Source organism: Mytilus edulis, chromosome 11 (assembly GCF_963676685.1).
Source record: "Mytilus edulis chromosome 11, xbMytEdul2.2, whole genome shotgun sequence".
Taxonomy (NCBI): Eukaryota; Metazoa; Mollusca; class Bivalvia; order Mytilida; family Mytilidae; genus Mytilus; species Mytilus edulis.
In genome coordinates, this window is record NC_092354.1 from 24,664,331 (window position 1) to 24,673,238 (window position 8,908).

An 8,908-nucleotide genomic window follows, 5' to 3' on the forward strand; every position below is an offset into this window, starting at 1 on the left:
TTCCGTTAGTGATATAGATATCAAGATCGAGGAAAGGGCAGTGGTCATTGTTAGTATTAGCTTTATTTAAAGTAAGTTCAGCAGGATAAATTTCATTAATATACATACTGAAGTCGTCATTATTGAGAGCCAAAATATCATCCAAATATCTAAAAGTATTATTAAATTTGTTTATCAGATGTGGTTTTGATGGGTCTTTGCTTATTTTTGTCATAAATTGTAACTCATAACAATACAAAAAGAGGTCCGCAATAAGTGGTGCACAGTTAGTCCCCATTGGAATTCCGATAATCTGACGATATACGGAATCCCCAAAGCGAACAAAAATGTTATCTAGTAAAAATTCAAGGGCATATATAGTATCAAAGCATGTCCAATTAACATAGTTTTTTTGTTTATTGCTACTAAAAAATGACCTAAAAGAGTTTGAACATATATATTCACATTCTGATTTTTTGAATGCCCATTGAATTAGGTGTGTGAATTTTTTCTTAATGAGAATGTGAGGCAATGTGGTATACAGGGTAGAAAAATCAAAACTTTGAACAGATTCAAAATCACCAATATAAGCATGCAATTTATCAAGTACTTCCAACGAGTTCTTGACACTCCAAAAGTAATTTATTCCACTGTTTTCGAAGGCCTTATTTGAACAATTTATTATAAGGTTTTTAATTGTACCAAGTGTGCTGGTAAGAAGAATAGACAATTTAGTAGTTGAACAATGGCTTGAAGACGAAATAAATCTATATTTGTAAGGGGTTTTGTGTAGCTTCGGAAGCCAATACATAGTTGGGACTTTCATTGTATTTGGCTCTGCTTGTAAAGCGGTGGCTAAAAGTTTATGTTTGTTACAGATTTCGTTTTCTGAAAATGGAGTCAGTTGGAATGTTGGTGAATTTGTGATTTCTTTTTTCAGAACCTCAATGTAAAATTTACGTCAAACAATAATAATATTATTAGCAGCTTTATCGGCCGGGACAAAAACAAATTCCTTGGCTAGTTCTTTTAGTTTATGTTTGATACGAGAAATAGGTTTATTGTGGTTATTGTTTATAGTAAAATGTTCTTTAAAATGTTGAATACGTATATCAACTATCTTCATTACTGAATTAAAAAAAGAGTCCAGAGATTTTTTGTCAGCTTTTTCCCGTTTTATCCATTTCATACAGTAAGTATGGAGTGAGTCGTGGATGATATTACGACACTCATTCCAATTAATAATTGACGGGGGACGATATTTAGGTCCTTTACTGAGAAATGATTTTAACTCTCGGTCTTGAACGATGTTAAGATCTCCTGTTATAACATGGGAAATGGGTCCATAAATATATTCGGAATTACTGCAATTACATGAAGTAGGTGTATTTTCACTGATATTAACATCTTTACACAATTGACTATAATTAAACACAAATTTCCGGGTAGATTTCTTGTAAATATAACAAATAAGAGGAAGCTCAGTATTGTCAAAATATCCAGGAATTTGTTCTTTAACAGAATGGTCGTTAAATATACCGGCAATATTTACAAAATCAAAGCCTTTATTGACATACTTAATTTTAATAAAATGTTTTTTATGATCTTCAGGGCGATCAATTTTGGGAAATAATTTAGAATAACAATATGCCATAATAATTTGAACAATTTCATACTTAGGACTGCAATATGAAATTGTGTTGCAATCCTCCAAAATTTTATTTAACTTATTAACCGGTAACGAACAGAGTTTTGTTAACAGATAATGTCTGCCGTTGTTTTTTGAAATAGAAATTAGGTCCGAAATATTGGTATGATTGGCCCGAAATTTTCTTTGATTGCGATTTGTTCTACGACCATGAGAACGGTTTTTACGAACAGTTTTAGAAACTATATCCAAAATGTTAACGGAATTGGTTCTAGATGTATTACCAATTCCCATGATATTATCATTTAGACCGAGAGGGTAAACTGTCTGTAATTTTTTAATCCAATTTAATTCAATTATTTTCCGTGATCGTACAAACTTTAAATGCGATTCACCAGGCTGCTTATTTACTACTTCTAAAGGTTGAACTGCTAAATATTTAAAAGGATGGTTGTGCTTCTTAAGGTGTTGGTAAATGATACTTTTGAATTTATTTGGTCTTTTAAAACGACACAGATGTTCTTGAGTGCGTTTAGATAAATATCGTCCAGTTTCTCCTACGTACTGAATACCACACCCCGGTTTGTTTCATGTGAGTAAATAAATAATACTGTTTGTTTTTCAAGTTATATCAGTTTATGTATCTTTCCCACTGTTTTGATTTCCATGCGCAGGCGCGACATCCGGTGAGATGCTTATTAATTTCAGATGCAGAAGCTATATGTTTATATAATACCTTCTCCATGCACTAAAGCATGTAGTCGTGCCTGGTCTATACCTTAAACTGGCAGTCCATGCATCATTTTCTGTAGCTATTTCGTAGTATAATCTTTTGCCAATATTGACAACATCTGTTTCTTCATGTTGAAACCATTGGTATTATCATACAGTTTAAAAGGGAGACTGGGGTATAGAATTATGGTCACTTGGTCTTCTCCCGACCAGCAGTAAAACGCTTGCCGAAGTAGGGCGTCCGTTTGGCTGTGCGGGATGTATCAAGTCCTCAGTCACGTCCGGTCAGAAGGGGGACGTTTAATCCGATGCCTCATGTAAAGAGATTGCCGCACTCTTTGCACGTTAAGAACCTTTGCAAAATCTCGTTGAGGGGTCCGTAGGTGGCCTGTTGCGGGGCAAATTTTCTGTCCCTATCCGATATATCCAAATATGATAAACAAATTGTGAAAAATTGTCATTAAAGGACAATAATTCCTTAAGGGGTCAAATGCCAATTTTGTTCATATTAACTTATTTGTAGATCTTACTTTGCTAACCATTTTTGCTCTTTACAGTTTATCTTTATCTATAATAATATTCAAGATAGTGACCAATAACTGCAAAATTTCCTTAAAATTACCAATTAAGTGGCAGCAACCCAACAATGGGTTGTTTGATTCATCTGAAAATTTCAGGGCTGATAGATATTGACCTAATGAACACTTTTACCCCATGTCAGATTTGCTCTTAAAGCTTTCGTTTTTGAGAAATAAGCCAAAAACTGCATTCGACCCCTATGTTCTATTTTAAGTAACGGCGGCCGTGTTTTTGACGGATCAAAAATCGAAGCGCACACTTTGTGCAGGATAATCGAAGGAACAATCGTGCTAAGTTTTACCAAATCCATTCAGTAGTTTCAGAGGAGAAGATTTTTAAAGTTAGTAAATATAATGAACAAAACAAATTGTGAAAAATTGTCATTAAAGGACAATAACCCCTTAAGGGGTCAATTGACAATTTCGGTCATATAAACTTATTTGTAGATCTTACTTTGCTGATCATTTTTGCTCTTTACAGTGTATCTTTATCTATAATAATATTCAAGATAATGACCAAACACTGCAAAATGTACTTAAAATTACCAATTAAGTGGCAGCAACCCAACAATGAGTTGTTTGATTCATCTGAAAATTTCAGGGCTGATAGATATTGACCTAATGAACATTTTTACCCCATGTAAGATTTGCTCTAAATGCTTTCGTTTTTGAGATATAAGCCAAAAACTGCATTTGACCCCCTATGTTCTATTTTAAGTAACCGCGGCCATGTTTTTTGACGGATCAAAAATCGAAGCGCACACTTTGTGCAGGATAATCTAAGGAACAATCATGCTAAGTTTCATTCAAATCCATTCAGTAGTTTCAGAGGAGAAGATGTTTGAATCAAAGCGCGAAAGCGCTGTAAAGGCAGTTAATTACAGGTTGTGTGTATTTCTATTCCAGTTATATCATTATCTTCCATGGATAGAACAGAGGTGGTTTGTAGAATTTAAGATTTAGAGTTCTTTTGTACCTAGTTCACCTATATCTAGTCTACTGTTTACAGTATATTTTCTGTGCCTCCCATGAAATGCATTTTTAGCCATGGCCTTGTCAGTTTGCTTTAAATTTATGAGTTTGACTGTCCCTTTGGTGTCTTTCGTCCCTTTTCTTTAGACATATAAGAACTTTTCCTTTTCAATATAAATAGACTATTTTTAATTATTGATTGTATACACATATTCTATGACTCCCATAAAAAAAAGTTCACAAAGATTGACTAGTCTCTGTACTGTGTGTATAGCAAGGACATCAAGTAACATAATGGTAAATGTACATAGTAACATGTCAACTTTTTTGATGACCATACCTGTCAACTGTCAGTTTTTGCAGAGTATTTCCCCAATCGAGCTCAAGGCTCCCAAATGGAAATTTTGTAAGAGCAATTTTGTCGACTATTTTAAAGAAAACAATTAATTTAACAATGGCTATGAACTTGCTAATGCACGAAGAAGCCAAAATCCACATTAGAATATATTTGAAGGGAATCCATGGCAAATCGCCCCACTTTTCACTAACTCGCCCCACTTTAAAAACAAGGGTGCACACACTGAAATGTCTCGCCTTCTTTACTAATCATTGATATTATGTTGATAGTCCTAATAATAAAGCGTTATTACAACTGTCACATAATCTTAACATAAACCAAGAAAACTAAACATTGACCTTTGAACCATGAAAATGAGGTCAAGGTCAGATAAACCATGCCAGGTAGACATGTACAGCTTACAATTCTTCCATACAACAAATAAAATTGACTTATTGCTTATAGTTTAAGAAAAACAGACCAAAACACAAAAGCTTAACACTGAGCAATGAACCGTAAAAAATGAGATCAAGGTCAAATAAAACCTGTGCGACTGACATATAGATCATGAAATATTTCCATACACCCAATATAGTTGACCTATTGCATATAGTATTAGAAAAAAAGGCCAAATCTCAAAAACTTAACTTTGACCACTGAACCATGAAAATGAGGTCAAGGTCATATGACACCGGCCAGGTAGACCTGTACACCTTACAACCATTCCATACACAAAATATAGAAGACCTATTGCAAACAGTATAAGAAAAACAGACCAAAACACAAAACTTAACTATAACCACTAAACCATGAAAATGAGGTCAAGGTCAGATGACACCTGCCAGTTGGACATGTACACCTTACAGTGCTTCCATACACCGAATATACTAGACCTATTGCTTATAGTATCTGAGATATGGACTTGACCACCAAAACTTAACCTTGTTCGCTGATCCATGAAATGAGGCCGAGGTCAAGTGAAAACTGTCTGACAGGCAAGAGGACCTTGCAAGGTACGCACATACCAAATATAGTTATCCTATTACTTATAATAAAAGAGAATTTAACATTACAAAAATTTTTAACTTTTTTTTCAAGTAGTAACTGAACCATGAAAATGAGGTCAAGGACATTGGACATGTGACCGACGGAATCTTCATAACATGAGGCAACCATATACAAAGTATGAAGCATCCAGGTCCCCGACCTTCTAAAATATAAACCTATTAAGAACTGAGCTAACATCGTCGCCGCCGTATCACTATCCCTACAATGTATGTTGAGCTTTCTGCGACAAAAGTCGCAGGCTCGACAAAAAAACTGCCCCAACCTGAATTACCAAATCGCCCCACTTGTGAACTGTGATAAATCCCGTTAATATTTCTCCTGCCAACTGGTCCCACCTAATGGAAATGGGTGAAATCTAGATAAATATATTATTAACCAGGATGAATTTAGTAATGCCAACTCGCCCCACTTATGGAAAAAGATGTTATTCCATTAAATATAAGTTAAATTCCTTATATTGCATTTTGATACATTTAACTGGTTTCTTTTCAACTGTTATGCAAATAACTAAGCTTCAAAACTTACAGTTATTCTTCAACAATCAGTTTTATTTTTAGAATTATAATTTCAGTATATATCAATAATAGTAATTAAATTAATTTTCAGTTTGTTTGTATTCTGTGTAGATTAGTTTTCGTTAAAGTGGTGCGAGTTTTTATTTTTAATTGTATATATTAATCTAAATATTACCGGTTTTTTTATAAGTAGGGCGAGTTGACAGGAGTAATATTAAACATGATTTAACCAATTTCACATGTGGGGCGATTTGATAAATCAGTTTGTGGCAGTTTTTAAAAAAGTGGGGCGATTAGCCAGTGGGCAACTTGTCCTGCTTCCATTTGAAGGCCCCCTTGAAGGTTTTGTATGACTATATTGACCATCTTTTACGTAAAACCCCCATGTGCATTTTGAAAAGTTGGCAGATATGTTTCTAACTCCAGGCAAAATCTACCGGTATGAATGAAAAAGAAGTTTTCAATTAAAGCTCTGTGGCCATAACAGCTGTCTCAGTAGCATTTAACCACTTCCCATATTTGCAATTAAAACAATAGAAGAAAATTATTCAACGCAAAAACAAAACTTACTTGTAAATATGAAATTCTCTTTACGGTATGAGTTTTTCTCATAGTTTGAGATTGTACAGTAGTACCTGTAACTGCTTATACCTATTTCTTATTCACTTTTGCTTGATAAACTCACTAAATATCATATACATTGTACCACATCTCCTTATTTTTATAAGCATTCCAATAACATGAACAATTGTAATTCAATTCTATATACCAAAGCAAAATGAACTGCACCACTTTCATTCACTAGTATGCATTTTTTGGCAAAATACAAGTTCTTAAATGACACAATATATATTTATTGATAAAAAAATTAAATTTAGTATACAACTCTTTAACAGGTATAAAAAAAAGCACAGCTTTGTCATAACTTGTGAAATCTGTGCTGAAAACATAGACATTGATGGTATTTGAGTAATACCATATGTGAAGCTTAACATTAGCTCGTCAGTTGGTGGTGGACAGTTATAGTTCCTTTCTGCAGGCTAGGATGAATGACTTTTCAGGAAAACCAATTTCACAAATCAAAACTTTCCTCTAGATTTCTCCTACAATATTCATCCAGTCTAGTTCTTTTGTTTTAATTGGACACCGTCCTGATTTTTAATTTTGCAAACCATTCAGTCTCTTGCTTGCAAATGGAGCATGAAAATAGGATGGGTATGGCAGTAGACAAGTCTCTTTAAAGTGGGTTTGTGCCCTGAAAAAAAGTTTTATAACTTAAGTTTTTTTGAAACTTGTGCAACACACATACCTAAATAACTATAACATAGAAGAGAGCATCATTCGTGTCAATGTTTTGTTCCTGTTTACATTGTCATTGATATTTTTTCAGAAAGCCTGAGGCATAACTCGTGAATTCCTGTCATTACATCCTAAATTAACATAATTACTGCTAGAATAATTATCAGTATGATATACGTACACTATCATTTTACAGCCCAAGTCTTCAGTATATATAATTGTTGCATTCATTCACTCCTGTGTTCAGTCGTTCAAAAATATTTAAACATCAACAAATGAACTTTAATAAGGACAAGAAAACACTAGAAAAGATACGTACATTCAATCCGTGATAAAGAGTATTTGAAAGAGAAATATATCTGGTTAAACGATGTATAAAGGAGAAATATATCTGGTTAAACGATGTATAAAGGAGGAAAAATTGTAGACATTGCATTACGATGCTTTCTACCTAATAGCACGTGGATATGTTTACATATTTAGACTTGACCCAGTATGACCCGTACCTTGTAGGCCACCGCCGTCGTTTAAACACTCGACTACAGTCGTGTAAGACAGTAAAAAGCTTAATTGTACTATTTGCGTGAAGTAAATGTTTTGTTCTGTACATTTAAATTGTTTTACCTGATAGCAAGGACGTATATCTATCCGTTTCCTTCTCAATTCACTTTGTCAAATCCTTCGAGCTTCTTCAAAACATACGTATTACTGCGCCCGGAAGTGAGAAAAATATGAGAAATCCTCGTAAAATAATGCTATTTTCAATTTTGTGGAATCCATTTTGTTATATTTATTATACAAAGATAAAAAAAAGTTACGACTAATCATGAATTTGCATATCATTATACGGAATGTTTATGGACTATTTTTTAGCTGTAAATCGGCCATTTTGGCGGGAAATCATGTACACATACACACGTAGATTGGCTGGTACCCGATCGTAATGTTACACATCACATATATCAAATAGCTAATACCCGGAACGTAGTACCGGGAACCATGATAATACGTAGACAACATACATAACTAGAAACGCTTTTACGGTTTCTCGTTCATAAACCGAATTCCGCTTTGAATTATAGAAGATGCAATATTAATCATGTTCAGTCGACTTTTCATTGTTATATCAACGTCTGAACTAATTAAAGAATCTTTAGATGTCAGATAACACTCGAAATTGACCCGACCTCTTTCCACACGGAATACACATAATGATAGTTTGTAGTCAGGTTGACTGCTTATAATGCAAAATACACACTAATAACAAGTTCTATAAAACGAACAATACACACTGATCGTTTCTTTAGTCCCCAATGTAAATGAAAGAAACAAAAACCATATTATACCATAAAAAGAAGAGGAGAAATTCGAACATTTCCGGATCTATTTCTGGCCAAAAGACCCCCTGCAAAGATTGCGTATGAAAAGATGAACCTCATGACTTAAAAGTCAGGCCTTAAAGCACTGCCTTTAAAAATTGTTAACGACGACGACGGACGCCAAGTGATGAGAAAAGCTCACATGGCCTTTTAGGCCAGGTGAGCTAAAAATTACATTTCGTAATATTTTTGCTTGATTTTGGGAATGGAAATCAACTTAAGCAGGCAATAACTGTAGGAGTTATTTCTTAATGACATTTTTACATTGGAAAAAAACCAGTAAAGATATTTAAAGAACTTCAAATCGGCAAGGTATGAATATCTATTGCGAGTTTTCTCATTTACTATCATATGTCACATTAATATATGAATATGTTTCATGGTAAAAATGGCGGGGAAAA

General features: G+C 33.9%; 1 long non-coding RNA gene across 1 annotated transcript; it reads right to left on the reverse strand.

Annotated features, from left to right (window-relative positions):
- Positions 1-3,815: 3,815 nt before the first annotated feature.
- On the reverse strand, positions 3,816-8,608 carry LOC139495397 (uncharacterized). Its single transcript, XR_011657324.1, has 2 exons — positions 7,753-8,608; positions 3,816-7,084 (listed from the first exon to the last, which is right to left on the reverse strand). It is a non-coding gene; the product is annotated as an uncharacterized lncRNA (long non-coding RNA).
- Between the last annotated feature and the right edge of the window lie 300 nt (positions 8,609-8,908).